This window comes from Tursiops truncatus, chromosome 2 (genome assembly GCF_011762595.2).
Source record: "Tursiops truncatus isolate mTurTru1 chromosome 2, mTurTru1.mat.Y, whole genome shotgun sequence".
Classification (NCBI taxonomy): Eukaryota; Metazoa; Chordata; class Mammalia; order Artiodactyla; family Delphinidae; genus Tursiops; species Tursiops truncatus.
The window spans coordinates 165925749-165949836 of record NC_047035.1 but is presented as its reverse complement, the minus strand read 5'-3'; the positions used below and the strand labels follow the sequence as shown (position 1 = coordinate 165949836).

The 24088-nt window shown below is 39.5% G+C and overlaps 1 protein-coding gene and 1 pseudogene across 1 annotated transcript in view; one reads left to right on the top strand and one right to left on the bottom strand.

Annotated features, from left to right (window-relative positions):
• The window catches only part of GPR158 (G protein-coupled receptor 158), a 329361-nt gene that overhangs the window by 112776 nt on the left and 192497 nt on the right, over nt 1-24088 (bottom strand). The window lies entirely within an intron of this gene.
• Nucleotides 955-1608, top strand: LOC101324804 (THO complex subunit 7 homolog pseudogene; annotated as a pseudogene).

Here is a 24088-nt window from a genome sequence, read left to right as displayed (position 1 = left end):
CAGACGTAGAGAATGGCCTTGAGGACACGGGGAGGGAGAAGGGTAATCTGGGACGAAGTGAGAGAGTGGCATGGACATATATACACTACCAAATGTAAAATAAATAGCTAGTGGGAAGCAGCCGCATAGCACAGGGAGATCAGCTCGGTGCTTTGTGACCACCTAGAGGGGTGGGACAGGGAGGGTGGGAGGGAGGGAGATGCAAGAGGGAGGGGATATGGGGTTATATGTATACATATAGCTGATTCACTTTGTTATACAGCAGAAACTAACATAATATTGTAAAGCAAGTATACTCCAATAAAGATGTTTAAAAAAAATGTAAAAAAAAAAAAAAAGAATGTTTCACACACAGTATTATTTATATCGGGACAAAATTAGGGGCAATCCACATCCCAAAAACTTGACAAATGGTAAAATGAATTATATAATATACTCTATAGTATAATAATATTATGTCATAAAATTCAAGGTTTGGGGGCATATTTAATGACAAAAGAGTATAAGATTATAATTTATATATATGAAAATAATTTTCTACTAAATGTTTAGAAAACTAAATTGCGGACTTATAGGTAATTTTTACACTATTACTTAAAATTTTCAGTCTTTTCCAAACTCTGTAAAATATATTGCTTTTACAATACAGAACAGTTTAAAACTCTAATCTCACAGAAAGGTTGAAAAGATTAAAATTATAAAAAGATACCTTCTAAAATTGTTAAAATTAAAAAGACTGACAATACCAAATGTGGAGCGGATTTAGAGCAAGGGGAATTTCCATACATTGCTAATGGGAATATAAAATGGGAATATAAAATACAATAACAACCACTTTGGAAAATGGTTTGGCAGCATCTTATGAAAGTTAAAAACACATCTGCCCTATGACCAAGCAATCCTAATCGTAGGTGAAAGAAAAACATTTGATTGCAAAAAAAAACTTGTATAAGAATGTTCACAGTGGCCACCGCCACCGCGCACGTGGGAGCCGTGACTGATAACGAAGTCATACGGAAGCGTCTCCTCATTGATGGAGATGGCACTGGAGATGATGGGAAAATTAATCTGCTAGCGAAAAGTTTCATTAAGTGTCACAACTCTGGATCCCAGGAAGAGGGATACAGCCAGTACCAACGTATGCTGAGCGCACTGTCCCAATGTGAATTTTCAATGGGCAAAAGTTTGCTGGTATATGATATGAATCTCAGAGAAATGGAAAATTATGAAAAAATTTACAAAGAAATAGAAGGTAGCATTGCTGGAGCACATGAAAAAATCGCTGAGTGCAAAAAGCAAATTCTTCAAGCAAAATGAATGCAAAAAGATAGCCAAGAACATGATGCACTGGCAAAAGTGATTCTGTGTCATCCAGACACGCATGAGACATTAAAGGAACTACAGGCTCTGGGAAAGGAATTAGAGCATCTTTCACATATTAAATGAAGTATTGAAGATAAGCTGGAATTGAGAAGGAAACAGTTTCACGTTCTTCTTAGCACCATCCATGAACTTCAACAAACACTGGAAAACGATAAAAAGCTTTCAGAGGTAGAAGAAGCTCAAGAAACAAGAATGGAAACCAATCCTAAACCACAGACCAACTAATCACTCACCATTCCCAAGAATACTGAAGTAGCAACATGATCTTAGTGTGTTCAGAATTTGTTGTGCTCTTGAGATATTTAAAGTTTGGGCAATGAACTACTTTGCCTTTAAATATTAATGCAAAGTTCATTCATATTTCTTCACATAAAGGAAGATGACTTCATTGTATATTTGTTTATATTGAAATGCCTTTCTTATACTTAAAAGTAGGAAGCGACATCCAAAAATGTTTAATAAAATGCTTTCAAGTCGAAAAACAAAAAAGAATGTTCACAGCAACTTGATTTATAATAATCAAAAAGGAGAACAACACAAATATCCATCCAACAGGAAAATGAATAAACAAATTATAATAATATTCTTACAATGAAATACCACTCAGAAATAGAAGGGGAAAAGTGGTGATTCACACAGTCAATATGAATCTCAAAGATTATACAGTATATATTAAAGAAGCCAGATACAAAAGAGAACACACTGCATGATTCCATTTATATGGAGTTCTAGAACAGACAAAACTAATCTACAGTGATAGAACTCTGAGAGGGAGGTGTGGGGATTGACTGGGAAAGGGCAAGAGACAACTCTCTGGGGAGAATGAAAACTTCTACATCTTGAAAAAGGCATAGATTACATGGGTGTATGCATTTGTCAAACACACTGCACTGTACAATTAATATTCATGCGTTTCACTCTATGTAAATTGTACCTTCATAAAAATAAATAAATAACAAAAGATTTGAAACTCACACTAAGGTGGATAAAGATAAAAATCAACAGACCTTTTATTACTCCTCAAATCTCATGAAATTGGTGCCACCAATTTGCAAGACCTAATCACACAAAGGGTAAACTCACAAAGAAAGCAATAGTATATAACTTTCTGGTACTTCTACCATTTGTACCTTCAATTTGTATATTCTATTAATTTACATTTAAGCCAATGACATTTCCATACTTCCCATTCATTTACTTCTATCGGATCACTTTGCAAAGATGGAAGAGAGCCCTACAAGAAAGGGAGCAAGAAATTGACAGGAAGCTCAGAGTTCTCTACCCACACTCCAAGAAACAGGAATATCAAACATAGGGTGGTAATTAAATATGTAAGCTGTTAAGGAGAAGTGGTACATATATGCAATGGAATATTACTCAGCCATAAAAAGAATGGAATGATGCCATTTGCAGCAACATGGATGGACCTAGAGATTATCACACTAAGTGAAGTAAGTCAGACAGAGAAAGACAAATGCCATGTGGAATCTAAAAAATGATACAAATCAACTTATTTACAAAACAGAAATAGACTCACAACATAGAAAACAAACTTATGGTTACCACAGGGGAAAGACGGGGGAGGATAAACTAGGAGGTTGGGATTCACATACATGCTACTATATATAATAAAATAGATAATCCACAAGGACCTACTGAATAGCACAGGGAACTATACTCAATACTCTGTAATAACCTATATTGGAAAAGAATCTGAAAAAGAATAGATATGTGTATATCTGAAAGAATAGATATATGTACATCTGAAACTAACACAACATTGTAAATCAACTATATTCCAATATAAAATAAAAATTTTTTAAATAGGTAAGCTCTGAAGTCTTTATGATCTTTATGAGCTGAGTTTTGCTTACTGGCTCTGTGTCTTTGGGTAAACTTTATTAGTATTAGTTTATTCTATTTATTCTATTATTAGTCTAATAAATAATATTTTATTATTTATTCTATTCAATAAAATCTATTAAAAATTCAAGTTAAATTCAATTCTTTAAGAATACACTATTTACAGGAAAAGGTACCATAACTATATAAAACATATATGCCTGCTAATTTCTCATTGCACACAAAAAATTATTTTGAAAATAGTGTCTAGAAATCTACTGCTAAGTTCTGATTCTGTTCTTCTTAGGTAGAAACAATTTTGTCATTCAATGAGTTCCTGAATTCATTTCTGATATGAGTAAGTTTTTGCTAATATATTTCAATTATGTTTAAATTTGAAATAACATTTTGTATGGCCTCTCAAAAATCACTTTTTTTCTGGCCTCAGAAAATGCCTTTTTCCAAAAGGGCACCATAAAAACAAACAGAGCAACAAAAACCCCATTTGCTATTATTAAAACTGACAGAAGATTTTGTTGTATTATCTCCCCTATTTTATCTACCAACTTAAAATATCACTACGGATACGAAAAAGTTGTTTATTTGTCTTATAAGAACAAAATGTATCTATTTGCTGGTAAACATTCAGATCAATTCACATGAGAATCTGTTCATATTACCTACTTGTTTACAAGTGGTTTTGGCAGACACATTTTTATAGTAACCCAATATAAGAAGAAAACAGGCTTGAATATCGATAACAACATTGTATTACAACCATCAAACTTGCTAAGAGACTAGAACTTAATGAGTCTAACCACTAAAAAAAGACAATTCATGTGATGTGATAGAGGTGCTAATTATCACTACAATAGCAGTCATACTACAATATACAAATGTATCAAAAAACATATACACCTTAAATTTATACAATGTTGTATGTCAAATCTATTTCAATTAAAAAATAGGCTAGGGCTTCCCTGGTGGCACAGTGGTTGAGAGTCCGCCTGCTGATGCAGGGGACACGGGTTCGTGCCCCGGTCCAGGGAGATCCCACATGCCGCAGAGCATCTAGGCCCATGAGCCATGGCCGCTGAGCCTGCGCGTCCGGAGCCTGTGCTCCGCAACAGGAGAGGCCACAGCAGTGAGAGGCCCGCGTACCGCAAAAAAAATAAATAAATAAAAAATAGGCTAGAACTTGAGCTCGTCAATTACAAGACAATTACATACAGTGTTTTTGCTTTATATCATTAAAATGACCATATTCACATGTCTAGTCATGAATATGAATGGACTACATGCCAGATAAAATTTTTAAAATTCTGAAATATATATATGGAAATCCATGAGAACATCCACAGTGTATGTTCTCAAGAAAATAAAATATAGTCATTAAAACAGAGTTGACCCATTACTGCTAAATCAGTTCAAAAACTGTCTAAACTATAACCAAACTCTCCTGTTTCTCAACGTCTGCTTTTGGAAGGCAAGCAAACTCTCACCATATGCCTGTGGTCTGAAAGCACATATCATGAAGGCTGTTCTCAAAGACTTGGAAAATTTACAAAGATTTTGTGACTTCCAGACTCACAGAGAGCTGTAAATAGATAGAACTTATTTTAAGGCATTTCAACATCAGTTCTCCTGATACCAGCAGAATAAATAAATCAGAGCAAATGGACATCAAAATAATTAGATTACTTTCCCTTCCTGTATCTTAAAATATAAATCCTTCAGGTGATTCAAGTTTTGGATAAAGACTTAGAACAAGCGTTTTCTTATCTAAATTATTCCTCAGTGGTACACAGTAAGTCTGCCCCTCTTCTTCACATCCTTTCTCTGGAATACCTATTTCATTCCCACAGCATCAGTGAATACCCCATCGTGGTAACTCAAATCTATCTCTAGCTCTGACCTCTCTTCTGAGCACCACTCCAGGATTCTCCAGCTAGGGTTCATGGATGATTTAATCTCAGCATGTCCAAAACCAAACTCACCTTTGTCCATCCAAACCTATTCCTTCAAAATACCCTCTCTTTGTTAATGGCTTCAAAAAGCACGCAGAAAATCACATTACAATCTTGAGAGTCATCCTAGACTCTTCTTTCTCTCTTTCACCACTGCCAATACCATTTCTTTTTTTTTTAACATCTTAATTGGAGTAAAATTGCTTTACAATGGTGTGTTAGTTTCTGCTATATAACAAAGTGAATAAGCTATACATATACATATATCCCCATACCTCCTCTCTCTTGTGTCTTCCTCCCACCCTCCCTATCCCACCCATCTAGGTGGTCACAAAACACCAAGCTGATCTCCTAAGTGTCGATGGACAATTAGGTTGCTTCCATGTCCTGGCTATTGTAAGTAGTGCTGCAATGAACACTGTGGTACATGACTCTTTTTGAATTATGGTTTTCTCAGGATATATGCCCAGCACTGTAATTACCGGGTCATATGGTAGTTCTATTTTTAGTTTTTTAAGGAACCTCCATACTGTTCTCCATAGTGGCTGTATCAATTTACATTCTCACCAACAGTGCAAGAGGGTTCCCTTTTCTCCACACCCTCTCCAGCATTTATTGCTTGTAGAGTTTTTGAAGATGGACATTCTGACCATCTGTGTGAGGTGATACCTCATTGTAGTTTTGATTTGCATTTCTCTAATGATTAGAGATGTTGAGCATCTTTTCATGCGTTTGTTGGCAATCTGTATATATTCTTTGGAGAAATGTCTACTTAGGTCTTCTGCCCATTTTTGGATTGGGTTATTTGTTCTTTTGATATTGAACTGCATGAACTGCTTGTAAATTATGGAGATTAATCCTTTGTCAGTTACTTCATTTTCAAATATTTTCTCCCATTCTGAGGGTTGTCTTTTCATCTTGTTTATGGTTTCCTTTGCTGTGCTAATAAAGCTTTTAAGTTTCATTACGTCCCATTTGTTTATTTTGGTTTTTATTTCCACTTCTCTAGGATGTGGGTCAAAAAGGATTTTGCTGTGATTTATGTCATAGAGTGTTCTGCCTATGTTTTCATCTAAAAGTATTATAGTGTCTGGCCTTACATTTAGGTCTTTAATACATTTTGAGTTTATTTTTGAGTATGGTGTTAGGGAGTGTTCTAATATCATTCTGTTACATGTGGTTGTCCAGTTTTCCCAGCACGACTTATTGAAGAGGCTGTCTTTGCTCCACTGTATATTCTTGCCTGCTTTATCAAAGATAAGGTGACCATACGAGCGTGGGTCTATCTCTGGGCTTTCTATCCTGTTCCATTGATCTATATTTATGTTTTTGTGCCAGTACCATGCTACCTTGATTACTGTAGCTCTGTAGTATAGTCTGAAGTCAGGGAGCCTGATTCCTCCAGCTACGTTTTTCTTTCTCAAGATTACTTTGGCTATTCGGCGTTTTTTGTGTTTCTATACAAATTGTGAAATTTTTTGTTCTAGTTCTGTGAAAAATGCCATTGGTAGTTTGATAGGGATTGCAATGAATCTGTAGATAGCTTTGGGTAGTAGAGTCATTTTCACAATGTTGATTCTTCCAAGCCAAGAACATGGTATATCTCTCCATTTGTTTGTATAATTTTTAATTTCTTTCATCAGAGTCTTATAGTTTTCCGCATACAGGTCTTTTGTCTCCTTAGGTAGGTTTATTCCTAGATATTTTATTCTTTTGGTTGCAATGGTAAATGGGAGTGTTCCCTTAATTTCTCTTTCAGATTTTTTCATCATTAGTGTATAGGAATGCAAGAGATTTCTGCGTATTGATGGTGTATCCTGCTACTTTACCAAATTCATTGATTAGCTCTAGTAGTTTTCTGCTGGCATCTTTAGGATTCTCTATGTATAGTATCATGTCATCTGCAAACAGTAACAGCTTTACTTCTTTTCCAATTTGGATTCCTTTTATTTCTTTGTCTTATCTGATTGCTGTGGCTAAAACTTCCAAAACTATGTTAAATAACTGTCATGAGTGGACAACCTTGCTGTGTTCCTGATCTTAGAGGAAATGGTTTCAGTTTTTCACCACTGAGAATTATGTTGGCTGTGGGTTTGTCATATATGGCCTTTATTATGTTGAGGTAAGTTCCCTCTATGCCTACTTTCTGGAGGGTTTTTATCATAAATGGGTGTTGAATTTTGTTGAAAGCTTTTTCTGCATCTATTGAGATGATCAGATGGTTTTTCTCCTTCAATTTGTTAATATGGTTTATCACATTGATTGATTTGCGTATACTGAAGAATCCTTCCATTCCTGGGATAAACCCCACTTGATCATGATGTATGATCCTACTATTGTGCTGTTGGATTCTGTTTGCTAGTATTTTGTTGAGGATTTTTGCATCAATGTTCATCAGTGTTATTTGCCTCTAGTTTTTTTCTTTGTGACATCTTTGTCTGGTTTTGGTATCAGAGTGATGGTGGCCTCGTTTGGGAGCCTATGGTCTGCAACGGGAGAGGCCACAACAGTGAGAGGCCCACGTACCACAAAAGAAAAAAAGAAGAGCAGGGGAGCTTCAAGATGGCGGAAGACTAAGACGTGCAGATCACCTTCCTCCCAAAAATTACATCAGAAATAGATATACATGTGGAACAACTCCTATAGAACACCTACTGAATGCTGGCAGAAGACCTCAGACCTCCCAAAAGGCAAGAAACTCCCCACGTACCTGGGTAGGGTAAAAGAAGAAAGAAAAAACAGAGACAAAGAATAGGGATGGAACCTGCACCAGTGGGAGGGAGCTGTGAAGGAGGAGAGGTTTCCACACACTAGGAAGCCCCTTCACGGGTGGAGACTGCGGGTGGCAGAGCGGGAAGCTTCGGAGCCACAGAGAAGAGTGCAGCAACAGGGGTGCAGAGGGCAAAGTGGAGAGATTCCCGCACAGAGGATTAGGGCCAACCGGCACTCACCAGCCCAAGAGGCTGCTCTGCTCACCTGCTGGGACGGGTCGGGGCTAGGAACTGAGGCTCGGGCTTCAGTCGGATGCCAGGGAGAGGACTGGGGTTGGTGGCATGAACATAGCCTGAAGACTAGCGCCACAGCTAGCCGGGAGGTAGTCCGGGAAAAGGTCTGGAGCTGCCGAAGAGGCAAGAGACTTTTTCTTCCCTCTTTGTTTCCTGGTGCGCGAGGAGAGGGGATTAAGAGCGCTGCTTAAAGGAGCTTCAGAGACGGGCACGAGCTGCGGCTATCAGCGCGGACCCCAGAGACACTAAGTAATACACTTGGTGGCTGCTGCAGCCACCAATAAGCCTGTGTGCAAGCACAGGTCACTATCCACAACTCCCTCCCGGGAGCCTGTGCAGCCCGCCAGTGCCAGGGTCCCATGATCCAAGGACAACTTCCCCGGTAGAACGCACAGCGCGCCTCAGGTTGGTGCAAAGTCACGGTGGCCTCTGCTGCCACAAGCTCATCCCGCATCCGTACCCCTCCCTCCCCATTGCCTGAGCGAGTCAGAGCCCCAGAATCAGCTGCTCCTTTAACCCCATCCTGTCTGAGCAAAGACCAGACATGCTCAGGTGACCTACACGCAGAGGCGGGTCCAAATCCAAAGCTGAACCCCAGGAGCTGTGCGAACAAAGAAGAGAAAGGGAAATCTCTGCCAGCAGCCTCAGGAACAGCGGACTAAATCTCCACAATCAACTTGATGTGCCTGCATCTGTGGAATACATGAATAGACAATGAATCATCCGAAATTGAGGAGGTGGACTTTGGGAGCAACGATATATGTATATATTTTTTCCCTTTTCCTCTTTTTGTGAGTGTGTATGTGTATGCTTCTGTGTGTGATTTTTGTCTGTATAGCTTTGCTTTTACCATTTGTCCTAGAGTTCTCTCTGTCCTTTTTTTTTATTACTTAAAAACTTTTTTTAACAATTATTTTTTATTTTAATAACTTTATTTTATTTTACATTATTTTATTTTATCTTCTTTCTTTCTTTCGTTTCTCCGTTTTATTCTGAGCCATGTGGATGAAAGGCTCTTGGTGCTGCAGCCAGGAGTCAGTGCTGTGCTTCTGAGGTGGGAGAGCCAACTTCAGGACACTGGTCCACAAGAGACCTCCCAGCTCCACGTAATATCAAACGGTGAAAATCTCCCAGAGATATTCATCTCAACACCAACACCCAGCTTCACTCAATGACCAGCAAGCGACAGTGCAGGACACCCTATGCCAAACAACTAGTAAGACAGGAACACAACCCCATCCATTAGCAGAGAGGCTGCCTAAAATCGTAATGAGGCCACAGACACCTCAAAACACACCACATGTGGACCTCCTCACCAGAAAGACAATACCCAGCCTCATTCACCAGAACACAGGCACTAGTCCCCTCCACCAGGAAGCCTACACAACCCACTGAACCAACCTTAGCCACTGGGGACAGACACCAAAAACAATGGAAACTATGAACCTGCAGCCTACAAAAAAGAGACCCCAAACACAGTAAGTGAAGCAAAATGAGAAGACAGAGAAACACACAGCAGATGAAGGAGCAAGGCAAAACCCCACCAGACCAGATAAATGAAGAGGAAATAGGCAGTCTACCTGAAAAAGAATTCAGAATAATGATGGTAAAGATGATCCAAAATCTTGGAAATAGAATGGAGAAAACACAAGAAATGTTTAATAAGGACCTAGAAGAACTAAAGAGCAAACAAAAAATGATGAACAACACAATAAATGAAATGTAAAAATCTCTAGAACGGATCAGTAGCATAATAACTGAGGCAGAAGAACGGATAAGTGACCTGGAAGATAAGATAGTGGAAATAACTACTGCAGAGCAGAAGAAAGAAAAAAGACTGAAAAGGATTGAGGACAGTCTCAGAGACCTCTGGGACAACATTAAACGCACCAACAATCAAATTATAGGGGTCCCAGAAGAAGAAGAGAAAAAGAAAGGGTCTGAGAAAATATTTGAAGAGATTATAGTTGAAAACTTACCTAATATGGGAAAGGAAATAGTTAATCAAGTCCAGGAAGCACAGAGAGTCCCATACAGGATAAATACAAGGAGAAACAGGCCAAGACACATATTAATCAAACTATCAAAAATTCAATACAAAGAACAAATATTAAAAGCATCAAGGGAAAAACAACAAGTAACACATAAGGGAATCCCCATAAGCTTAACAGCTGATCCTCCAGCAGAAACTCTGCAAGCCAAAAGGGAGTGGCAAGACATATTTAAAGTGATGAAAGAGAAAAACCTACAACCACGATTACTCTACCCAGCAAGGATCTCATTAAGATTTGACAGAGGAATAAAAAGCTTTACAGACAAGCAAAAGCTAAGAGAATTCAGCACCACCAATCCAGCTTTACAACAAATGCTAAAGGAACATCTCTAGACAGAAAACACAAGAGAAGGAAAAGACCTACAATAATAAACCCAAAACAATTAAGAAAATGGTAATAGGAACATACATATCGATAATTACCTTAAATGTAAATGGATTAAATGCTCCAACCAAAAGACACAGACTGGCTGGATGCATACAAACATAAGACCTGTATATATGCTGTCTACAAGAGAGCCATTTCAGACCTAGGGACACATACACACTGAAAGTGAGGGGATAGAAAAAAACATTCCATGCAAATGGAAATCAAAAGAAAGCTGGAGTAGCAATTCTCGTATCAGACAAAATAGACTTTAAAACAGAGACTATTACAAGAGACAAAGAAGGACACTATAAAATGATCAAGAGAATCAATCCAAGAAGAATATATAACAATGGTAAATATTTATGCACCCAACATAGGAGCACGTCAATACATAAGGCAAATACTAACAGCCATAAAAGGGGAAATCGACAGTAACAATCATAGACGGGGAATTTAACACCCCACTTTCACCAATGGACAGATCATCCAAAATGAAAATAAGGAAACACAAGCTTTAAATGATACATTAAACAAGATGGACTTAATTGATATTTATAAGACATTCCATCCAAAAACAACAGAATACACATTCTTCTCAATTGCTCATGGAACATTCTTCAGTATAGATCATATCTTGGGTAACAAATCAAGCCTTGGGTAACAAAGGCTTGGGTAACAAATCAAGCCTTGGTAAATTTAAGAAAATTGAAATCATATCAAGTATCTTTTCTGACCACAACGCTATGAGACTAGATATCAATAACAGGAAAAAGTCTGAAAGAAAAACAAACACATGGAGGCTAAACAACATACTACTTAATAACCAAGAGATCACTGAAAAAATCAAAGAGGAAATCAAAAAATACCTAGAAACAAATGACAATGAAAACAGAATGACCCAAAACCTATGGGATGCAGCAAAAGCAGTTCTAAGAGGGATGTTTATAGCTATACAATCCTACCTTAAGAAACAACTCAAATAAACAACCTAACCTTACACCTAAAGCAATTAGAGAAAGAACAGAAAACCCTCAAAGTTAGCAGAAGGAAAAAAATTATAAAGATCAGATCAGAAATAAATGAAAAAGAAATGAAGGAAACGAAAGCAAAGATCAATAAAACTAAAAGCTGGTTCTTTGAGAAGATAAACCGTTAGCCAGACTTATCAAGAAAAAAAGGGAGAAGACTCAAATCAGTAGAATTAGAAATGAAAAAGTAGAAGTAACAACTGACACTGCAGAAATACAAAGGATCATGAGAGATTACTACAAGCAACTATATGCCAATTAAATGGACAACCTGGAAGAAAAGGACAAATTCTTAGAAATGCACAACCTTCCAAGAATGAACCAGGAAGAAACAGAAAATATGAACAGACCAATCACAAGCACTGAAGTTGAAACTGTGAGTAAAAATCCTCCAACAAACAAAAGCCCAGCACCAGATGGCTTCACAGGTGAATTCTATCAAACATTTAGAGAAGAGCTAACACCTATCCTTCTCGAACTCTTCCAAAAAATAGCAGAGGAAGGAACACTCCCAAACTCATTCTACAAGGCCACCATCACCCTGATACCAAAACCAGACAAAGGTGTCAAAAAGAAAGAAAACTACAGGTCAATATCACTGATGAACATAGATGCAAAAATCCTCAACAAAATACTAGCAAACAGAATCCAACAGCACAATAAAAGGATCATACACCATGATCAAGTGAGGTTTATCCCAGGAATGCATGGATTCTTCAATATACACAAATCAATCAACGTGATACACCATATTAACTAACTGAAGAAGAAAAACCATAGATCATCTCAACAGATGCAGAGAAAGCTTTCGACAAAATTCAACACCCATTTATGATAAAAACCCTCCAGAAAGTAGGCATAGAGGGAACTTATCTCAACATAATAAAGGCCATATATGACAAAACCACAGCCAACATCGTTCTCAGTGGTCAAAAACTGAAAGCATTTCCATAAGATGAGGAACAAGACAAGGTTGCCCACTCTCACCACTATTATTCAACATAGTTTTGGAAGTTTTAGCCACAGCAATCAGATAAGACAAAGAAATAAAAGGAATCCAAATCAGAAAAGAAGAAGTAAAGCTGTCACTCTTTGCAGATGACATGATACTATACATAGAGAATCCTAAAGATGCTACCAGAAAACTACTAGAGCTAATCAATGAATTTGGTAAAGTAGCAGGATACAAAATTAATGCACAGAAATCTCTGGCATTCCTATACACTAATGATGAAAAATCTGAAAGTGAAATTAAGAAAACACTCCCACTTACCACTGCAACCAAAAGAATAAAATACCTAGGAATAAACCTACCTAAGGAGACAAAAGACCTGTATGCAGAAAATTAAAAAACACTGATGAAAGAAATTAAAGGTGATACAAATAGATGGAGCAATATACCATGTTCTTGGATTGGAAGAATCAACATTGTGAATATTACCCAAAGCATTCAATGCAATCCCTATCAAACTACCAATGGCATTTTTCACAGAACTAGAACAAAAAACTTCACAATTCGTATGGAAACACAAAAGACCCCAAATAGCCAAAGCAATCTTGAGAACGAAAAACCTAGCTGGAGGAATCAGGCTCCCTGACTTCAGACTACACCACAAAGCTACAGTAATCAAGACAGTATGGTACTGGCACAAAAATACAGATCAATGGAACAGGATAGAAAGCCCAAAGATAAACCCACGCACATATGGGCAACTTATCTTTGATAAAGGAGGCAAGAATATAGAGTGGAGAAAAGACAGCCTCTTCAATAATTGGTGCTGCGAAAACTGGACAGGTACATGTAAAAGAATGAAATTAGAACACTCCCTAACACCATACTCAAAAGTAAACTCAAAATGGATTAAAGACCTAAATGTATTGCCAGATACTATAAAACTCTAAGAGGAAAACATAGGCAGAACACTCTATGACATAAATCACAGCAAGATCCTTTTTGACCCACCTCCTAGAGAAATGGAAATAAAAACAAAAATAAACAAATGGGACCCAATGAAGTTTAAAAGCTTTTGCACAGCCAAGGAAACCATAAGCAAGACAAAAAGACGACCCTCAGAATGGGAGAAAATATTTGCAAATGAAGCAACTGACAAAGGATTAATCTCCAAAACATACAAGGAACTCATGCAGCTCAATATAAAAAAAACAAACAACCCAATCTAAAAATGGGCAGAAGACCTAAATAGACATTTCTCCAAAGAAGATATACAGATTGGTAAGAAACGCATGAAAGAATGCTCAACATCATTAATCATTAGAGAAATGCAAATCAAAACTACAATGAGGGGCTTCCCTGGTGGCACAGTCGTTGGGAGTCCGCCTGCCGATGCGGGGGACGCGGGTTCGTGCCCTGGTCCGGGCGGATCCCACGTGCCGCGGAGCGGCTGGGCCCGTGGGCCATGGCCGCTGGGCCTGCGTGTCTGGAGTCTGTGCTCCGCAACGGGAGAGACCACGACAGTGAGAGGCCTGCGTTCCACAAAACAAACAAACAAACAAACAAAAAAAACTACAATGAGATATCATCTCACACCCGTCAGATGGCCATCATGAAAACAATCTACAAACAATAAATGCTGGAGAGGGTGGAGAGATAAGGCAACCCTCTTTCACTGTTGGTGGGAATGTAAATTGATACCACCACTATGGAGAACAGTATGGAGGTTCCTTAAAAAACTAAAAATAGAACTACCATATGACCAAGCAATCCCACTACTGGGCATATACCCTGAGAAAACCATAATTCATAAAGAACATACCACAATGTTCATTGCAGCTCTTTTTACAATAGCCAGGACATGGAAGTAACCTAAGTGTCCATCAACAGATGAATGGATAAAGAAGATGTGGCATATATATATACAATGGAATATTATTCATTCATAAAAAGGAACGAAACTGAATTATTTGTAGTGAGGTGGATGGACCTAAAGACTGTCATACAGAGTGAAGTAAGTCAACAAGTAAGTCAAACAAATACCGTATCCTAACACATATATATGGAATCTAAAAGAAAAAGAAAAAAAAATGATCAGATGAATCTAGGGGCAAGACGGGAATAAAGATGCAGACCTACTAGAGAATGGACTTGAGGATACGGAGAGGGGGAAGGGTAAGCTGGGACGAAGTGAGAGAGTCGCATGGACATATATACACTACCAAATGTAAAATAGGTAGTGGTAAGCAGCTGCATAGCACATGGAGATCAGCTCGGTGCTTTGTTACCAACTAGAGGGGTGGGATAGGGAGAGTGGGAGGGAGGCAGATGCAAGAGGGAAGAGATATGGGGACATATGTGTATGTACAACTGATTCACTTTGTTATAAAGTGGAAACTAACACCATTGTAAAGCAATTATACTCCAATAAGGATGGTAAAAAATTTTTTAAAAAAAGAAAAAAAAAAAGGACATACAGAACCCTAGGACAAATGGTAAAAGCAAAGCTATACAGACAGAATCACACAAAGAAGCATACACATACACACAAAAAGAGGAAAAGGAAAAAATATATATCTATATATAAAAAAAGAGGAAAAGGAAAAAATATATATCTATATATAAAAAAAGGGAGAGCAACCAAATCAATAAACAAATATACCAATAATTATACCAATAATTATACAAATAATTAACTCTAAATACTAAACTAAGATAAACATAAAACCAGAAACAAATTAGATGCAGAGAGCAAACCCCAAGTCTACAGTTGCTCCCAATGTCCACCGCCTCAATTTTGGGATGATTCATTGTGTATTCAGGTACTCCAGAGATGCAGGGCACATCAAGTTGATTGTGGAGCTTTAATCCACTGCTCCTGAGGCTGCTGGGAGAGATTTCCCTTTCTCTTCTTTGTTCGCACAGCTCCTGGTGTTCAGCTTTGGATTTGGATCCGCCTCTGCGTGTAGGTCCCCTTAGGGCATCTGTTTTTCGTCCAGACAGGACAGGGTTAAAGGAGTAGCTGATTAGGGGTCTCTGGCTCACTCAGGCCAGGGGAGGGAGGGGTACGGATGCGGGGCGAGCCTGCGGCGGCAGAGGCCGGCATGACGTTGCACCAGCCTGAGACGCGCCGTGCGTTCTCCCGGGGAAGTTGTCCCTGGATCACGGGACCCTGGCAGTGGCGGGCTGCACAGGCTCCCCGGAAGGGGGGTGTGGATACTAACCTGTGCTCGCATACAGGCTTCTTGGTGGCTGCAGCAGCAGCCTTAGCATCTCATGCCCGTCTCTGGGGTCCCCGCCGATAGCCACGGTTTGCGCCCGTCTCTGGAGCTCGTTTAGGCGGTGCTCTGAATCCTCTCTCCTCGCACACCCCGAAACAATGGTTTCTTGCCTCTTTGGCAGGTCCAGACTTTTTCCCAGACTCCCTCCTGGCTAGCTGCAGCACACCGGCCCCTTCAGGCTGTGTTCACGTAGCCAACCCCAGTCCTCTCCCTGGGATCCGACCGAAGCCCGAGCCTCAGCTCCCAGCTCCCACCGGTCCCTATTCTTTTGTCTCTGTTTTTCTTTCTTCTTATGCCTTACCCAGGTACGTGGGGAGTTTCTTGCCTTTTGGGAAGTCTGAGGTCTTCTGCCAGCATTCAGTAGGTGTTCTGTAGGAGTTGTTCCACATGCAGAGGTACTTTTGATGTATTTGTGGGGAGGAAGGTGATCTCCACGTCTTATTCCTCTGCCATCTTGAAGGTCTCTCTACCATTTCACTTCTACTTCCTTATTGTGCTTGGAAATCATTCCCTTTCTCCCACCCCTATGTCACTGTCCTAAGTCATGTTTGTCTTCATTTCTCCTGGAAACTAGTATAACAGATCCCTGACTGGTCTCTAAACTTGCAGTCTCATACATTCTAGGTTATCTTCCACATTCAGCCAGAGATTTCTAATAAAATACGAATGCAACCATACCATTTCCTTTTTTAAATCCTTGGGATAGCTTGCTATAAATAAATCCAACTTCCTTATCTCAGCATTTAAAGCTCTTCATGTTCTAGCCTCTTCCAACCTTTCCAGCTTCATTTCAAACATTCTAGAGACCACATGCTGTGTTCCACTGTGCTCTTTTAAATCCCAAGAACTTTGCAGGTTTTGTCTTTCTACCTAGAAAATTCCTACTCATCTTTTAAAGCAGTTCAAATATCGCCTTTTCTAGAAAGACATTCCCGATGTTTCTTTCCATTTAGAATCAAGTGTTACTTCCTCTGTATACCCACTCTTATTTACTTTTCTGCTTATTATTACTGTGTTTATATCTACCTTTTTCATCAGCTACCTGAAGCTGATAGAAAATATCACAGAAGGTATAGAGTACATTCCTCTATGTACATTCCTCTAGAAAGAAAGGCTTTGTGCTCCATTGCAAGCTTAAATTCTAGCTATACTATATAGTTTTCCCCCAAATAGTTAACAATACCAAGTTGCCACACAGCTAGATGAAGAAGGTGTATAATTTTTAGAATGCTTGTTTAGATATGGAGAAGTTGAGCCTCTTCCTCAAGAAGCCTAATGATCTGGAGGTTTCCAGTAGTGGACCAGAAGCATGTACCCCATGACTAATGTTCTCTAGTGAACTCTACATCAGGATTATGCTGATTTGAAATTCAATAATATTATGGATGTAGTTCTCAAATTTCCTTCTAGAGAAGAAAGAAAGAATGAACTTTGGAGACTAAAATCAAATAGTGACATTATTCCCCTATGGTGTTTTGGGGTTTTTTTCCATTCTTTCATTCAAAACACACACACACACACACACACACACACACACACACACACACACACACAGTTCATGATGTCATGGAGTATTCAATTTTTTTTAGGAAAAACATATTCAATACATACAGACTGAAGTAGAGGTAGCTGCTCTAAAGCTGTGGTTCTCAAAGGGGGTAACTTTGCTCCTCAGGAGGTATTTGACAATGTCTGGAGATGTTTTTAATTGTTACAAGTTGCATACAGGGGGTAGAGGTCAGGAATGCTACTTACAATGCACAGAACAGCTCCCCACGACACAGAATTCTCTAGTCCAGAATGTGAATAGCAACAAGGTTGGGAAACACTGTTCCATAGGAAGACTACTCAGGACTGCAAAAGGATACAGAAAAGAAATCTGACGAAGAGTGAGAGCTTGGGAGATGCTTTCTTGAGAGTGATGGACGCTTGAGATCTGAAAGCCTGGGAGGAGAAAAAGGAGCTGAGTAGGTGGGTGGTGATGGAGGGAGAAAAGTGATAGTGTTCCAAGTAGAGGACCCACAGGTGCTAAGTCCCTGGGGTGCGCGTCTCATCACGTGACAGAAGGGTTTGGCTGAAGTGCCAAAAGGAGAGAGAAGTAAATGTTGAAGTTGTAAAGACAGCCAATGTCAATCATGCCAGTACTTACAAGTATGGTTTAGGAATTTGTTCTCTATCCTACAGCAGTAAAAGGCCATCGAAGGGTTTCTAAGGAAAGAGACTGCTTATACAAAGATTAAACTGAATTTAGAAAAGATCTCTCTGGCTGCAGGGTAGAGCAGATCTTGAAGGAGAAGTTGGATGAGTGCAGGAGGACAGTATAACCATCCGGGGAAGAGATGATCGTATCTTGGACCAGGATAGTGGCAGCAGAGATGGAGACAAGCGAATCCACGTGAGGTGCAGCTTGACAGGAATTTGTGATGGGCTGGAGGGCGAGGGGGAGTGAAGTGTCAAGGGTGATGCTGGTGGCAGGAGAGGGAGTGGATTAGGTTTGGCAGAGGAAGAGCCGGAGCTGGTTTTAAACATTACTGATGTATAGAGACACAAGCAGGAATACCAGTCAGGGAGCTGGGACTCTGGGTCCGGAGTGCAGAGGAAATGTCTGGGTCCGAAGTGCAGAGGAAATGTCTGAGGTTGTTCAGGAAGAGATAATAGGGAAAGAGAGGGTGAACTAATAACAGGGAAGACAGGGGGTTATGAACTCCAGCTGCCTCTGCTATTTACATGTGATTCTCATCTGCTGTCTGTTCCTGTCACATGTGCCTCAAGCAGTCGTGTCTTTCAGCTTATTGCCCATATTTATCCCACTGGTGAGCCACTAGTGTTTGCGTTCTGCATTGCTGGTTCATTTGTTGTTGTGCCCAACTGCTCATTCACTTTCAGGCAAGCATTTCTCTGTTTGCTTATTTGTGTTGAAGGGAAAAGAAAAAAAAAAACCTCAACCTCCTTTGTAGTTTGTATAGCATTTATGGTCTCTCTTAGTCCCTTCATGCTGCTAACAACCAGAGTAGACTAATCAACGGCTTTCCTCCATATTTGATTTCTCTTAGAATCGGCCTTCACATTTGTGCCCTCTCTACATTCACAGACATTTAAAAATAAATTTTGGCTATTTCATGGTCTGGGGTAAACAGCCCAGAAATTTCATTTCACCAAGTGAATCTGGAACAGTTCAAATGGCCCTCTCTCTCTCCACCATGCTCCATTGTCTCTGAAAGTCACTGCCCTCCAGAATACATCTCCCCTTGGTTTTATTTCTCCCTGGTCCATGAAAGCCAAAAAGACAGATTAACTATGGTTTGTAAAGGTTATGTTGTCTATGTGATTGTGAGAGCACAAGATTAATAAAGAAAAGTCTCATGTCTCCCCCAGATGAGAAGTGTTTTTAGGGTTTACCTCCAGCCATAGAACAGGGTATGAAGGATGACTTTCAAGGTTTTAAGTCCATGGTTCTCAACCCTAGAGGTACCTTAGAAATACCTATGACAATTTAAAAAATTATACGTGCATATAGACCCCATTCTAAGAACTTATTCCTAAGATCTGAGAAGGGGTACGTTCATCCAAATTTTAAAAGGCTGCACAGGGGATTCTGAAACTGATAGCCTAATAGATTTAAGTGACACCCACCCAAGCCAAGCACGTGAGACTTCATTGAAAAAGTAGTCACCCACCAGCAGTCAGTACCTAATAATAGTGTCTAAATAGGCTAGCCGGGGCCTAGCAGTCATGAGGAGGAGAATCGTGGAATGAATTCCAAAGCGGAAAGGGCAAACCCCAAGCCACAAGAGCCAGAAGCAGGAAAACTGGTTATCTGGGCATCGCCAGCACGTGCTTTTCTAACCACGAACTGAATCAGGTGTAGAGACACCTTGAAATAGAAGCAAGTAGCCAGGGCAGAGCAGCAGAACCTCGGCTTTAGTGAAGCGTCTGTGTGCACTAAGTGGAGGGGGTAGAGTTGAGTAAGAAGAAAAAGTTCTAGAAATAAAAGAGTGCAGAAGCTCAAAGACAGAAGTTGAGTAAACAGTAAGTATGGATGGTAAGAGCTCCCATAATAATTATGAATTAAATTTCTACTGCCATAGGCCAATAAAGGTTATGGCCTTTTTTATTTGTTTTAAGCTTCTCTGCTATTATTATTCACCTTTCTTCCCTATCCTTCCTAGTTTTCACAAGGAAAATGAGGCCAAATGTTTTAGAAATGAGACTAGGAGTCCTACCTCTAATCTATTTTAAATTTGTATCCTAGAGCTAAGAATTGACTGCATTACTGAAATGTCAAAAATGATCCTATCTGAATATTACATTCTGAAATAGAAAATAACATATATCCGTAAGAGCCCTCAGCAGTATTATAAAACAGCATCATATTTAAATTTAGTAATATTTTATGGAGAAATAATAAAATAAACTGGCAAGTCATTAGAATGGGCAAACAAGCTTTAAAAACATTTCAATGTCTCAAAAATCCTGCATATTTCTAGGATCTGTGATAAATAAGAAATTGTCACTTTGCTAATTATAGCATTATAAAGATAACTTAAGTCTCACAGACTTTGCAAAGCAAGAGAAGGAAGAGAAAAACGGTCGATGAGAATCCTACTTCTCCTCAACTTAAACTTTTTATCATGTCAACTCAGCTTTCTTCCAAATGAAACCAATGTCTCCCTGTCAGATGCATTTCCTAGGCACAGTTGGGAGGGTGCTATTACGGATAATTAAACGGGAAAATGGAAACCCATGCTTTTCTTCTACAAACATCAACTAGCAAGTCAATTAATGAAGTTGTTGTTTGAGAGGCCCTGTTTTCTCTCTTACTGGTTATGGCAAAGGAACCCAGCTCAAGGCACAGCCAAGAGTGTCTTTTCTTAAGACAGCCTAACCCTGTCTCTCAGCTGGGCTCATCTCTAAAAATCTCCAATGGAAAGAAAACTCCCTGTCGTGGTTGCCTGCCCTGTGGCTTAGAGCCCTGTGATTCTATCCAGGTGGACAGAGAAAGCCAAACGACAGAAAGTACTACAGACATAAATATGAGGAAGGGGAGGCAAATGAGCTCTGCAGGCCCCTCAAAGGATGGCTTGTGACCTCTAGTTTGAGGAACAAGGTTACAGGAAAGTCTAAGAGGCTTCCAACGTATAGGAGACACACTACACTGCACTCCAGCCGAGCAAGATCCACCCTCGAATGTACTAACAAAGCTAAACTGAATATGAATTAGCAGTGGCCCAAGAGCTCATGGGCCAAATGAAATTTTGTTTTGGTAAAGTAAAAACTTTAATAAAATTGAACATTATGATCCAACGCAGCCAAGCCACGCTCCTCAAGCCCACAGAACCCAGAACCAAGCAAAGGACTTGGGCTCTTTGTAGCTATGTTTGAAAGGCAGATTGAGGCCTAGCTGCCCTGCCACCTTGCTCAACCATTCTGCCTGTGAAAGTTGTTTTGAAATTTTAAGTTCAGGATCTGAAGGGCCTGGTATATCACGAAGAGAACAGCAGGTCAAGAAACTAGCAAATGCTCCCAATCAGAATCATGTTTGTAGCTGACACAAGTGACTGTATGGTGGAATTAAAGGATGCCAAGGTGACCTTTTAGCCAAAATATATCCAGACATCCTGACCTGTACCTGCAATCCCAGCACTGTGCATTCATTCATTTGGGTCTAGCCTTTTTAATGTTTAAGAGTTCCTTATGAGGACTTCCCTGGTGGCACAGTGGGTAAGAATCTGCCTGCCCCTGCAGGGGACACAGATTCAAGCCCTACTCTGGGAAGATCCCACATGCCGCAGAGCAACTAAACCCGTGCACCACAAGTATTGAGCCTGCACTCTAGAGCCTGCATGCTACAACTACTGAAGCCTGCACGCCTAGAGCCCGTGCTCCGTAACAAGAGAAGCCACCGCAATGAGGAGCCCACACACCGCAACGAAGAGTAGCCCCCGCTCGCCGCAACTAGAGAAAGCCTGCATGCAGCAACGAAGACCCAATGCAGCCAAAAATAAATAATTAATTAATTTAAAAAAAAGAGCTCCTTATGAAAAGGCAAACACCCCTGGAATATATAGCACCAATAAGCAAGGCACTGAGAGATGGGAGAAGTGGGGATGGAAACTGGAGCAGGCAGGTGCTGTATTTTAAGTGACAGCCAACTTTTTCAGTAAAGGGCCAGATAGTAAATATTTTAGGCTTTCCATGTCCATCACAACTACTCACTTCTGCCACTACAGTGTGAAATCAGCCAGAAACAACATGCAGATAAGCAAGTGTGGCTGTATTCCAATAAAACTTAATTTAGGGACACTGAAATGTGAATTCCATGTAATTTCCACGTGTCATGACACATTCTTCCTCTTCTGATTTTTTTCCCCAAACAGTCAGCAGGTCATAGTTTGCTGATCCCTGCTGGATTAGGAAATAAAACTCACAAAATAAATCTCCCTGACTTCAGTTCTAACTGGGATATATCAACTATAACTAGCTAATGAGCTCCTGAGACAGAAATGGGTCAAGATGCCACACAACTATAATATTCATGCTAAAGTCTTCTATTAATAAAATATGCCCTTTTCATTGAATTTGGAAGATGCTGTTCATTTAATTATGGATAAAGAACTCCTGACCTCAGGAGTATCTTTAGGCATTATTTTCTCCATTTGTGACTGAAGATGCTAATTACTGTTATTTCTTTCCCCTCAAATTAATTAATGGTCACACATATTAATGTTGTAAATGTACTAAGAAACTTGGAGAGTGATCATTTTGTAAGTACACTTAAGAAAAAACAAATGGACATAAAGCAAGATGCGACGTGCAAAGTATTTGTAGTTCCTTGAATGATAACCGTTCAGTTAACGTAACTACCTATGCTAATACTTCCCATCTTTTCAACTTTCTGTCTTTTCTTCCTTTCAAAAGAACTTTAGGGAAACGTCTGTGCTGTCCTCTTTGATCCGGGCTCTCAGCAGTCCTTTTATGTGCACTTGGACATCCCCCATCCTTCGCCTACAGTGGCTACCGCCAAACTTGCATAGTATTCTCAAATCTCTACCCCACTCTATTCAAGAACGCTCAGTAAATGACCTTAGCCCAAATCTCAGACAGAAAGTTCAAGCTAGAATTTCTTCAACTTTGTTGCCTCAACCCCAAATTATTGATGTCTACTTCATCAGAATCACCATTTCTCTAGTCTCAGATACAATTAAGATCTTCTGTCCAAAGTCAGTATCTCCACCTGTACTCAGGATCCTCTTCCCTTCTGTTCTCATGGGACCCTGTTCCACATTTCTCTGTATTTTCAAACTTCTCTTCTCTCATTTCTCTAGCGGTTTATAAATATGTTCCCATCTTCTGAGATAAAACTCCCTCAACCCTGAGTCTCCTCTTTGGCCGTTTAGTCTTAGCATCTTTCTACTTACCTTAGAGGCAAGCTTCTTGAAATAATGCTGTATATTTATATTCTCTACTTTTCTATGTCCAATCCATCTCTGAGGCCACTACAATCTGACTTCTCAGAAACTGCTCAGGTAAAAGTTTTCAGTAACTTTATAATCATCAAATCCATAGAGTTATTTTCATCTGGAATTTATTGCAAATGCTGTTAGAGAAGGACCTAATAATGTATTTTTCTATATGACTGGACAATTATTCTTATACTATTAAATGCAATCTCAGTCAAAATCCCAACAGGCTTTTGCAATGAGTTTGACAAGCTTTCCCTAAATGTTAAACATGGAAGAGTAGAGACTAAAAATATCCAAAAGATTTTAAAGGCTAAGACGACCAGCTACCAAACAGTTAAGTCCCAGTAAAACTATCGTAATTAAAACAGCATGACATGGGTACAGCAATAAACTATTTTAGGCTTCATTTTCTTCGTGGCTCTGTATTATCTGCTACTGTTAACAACTCCCTCTCTTCTGAATCCCTCTCTCTTCGTTCCTATAAAATTTCCCTACTGGAGTTCGCTCATACCTCTCACTCCTCTGTCCCCTTTCCTCTTTCCTTTTCTTCTATCTATTCCAAAGATACTGGTTCAAATGTCTTCTTTTCTTACTGTAAACACTCCCCTGGGAAAGCTCAGAATTTGTCATGGTTTTCACTATCACTGTCTGGCCAACACTATTTCTCTGCTCCCTTCCCAAATAAGATTGTTTCAAGTTTTAGATAACCATGCTTTCTCTACTTCCTCAATCATTACAGAAGAG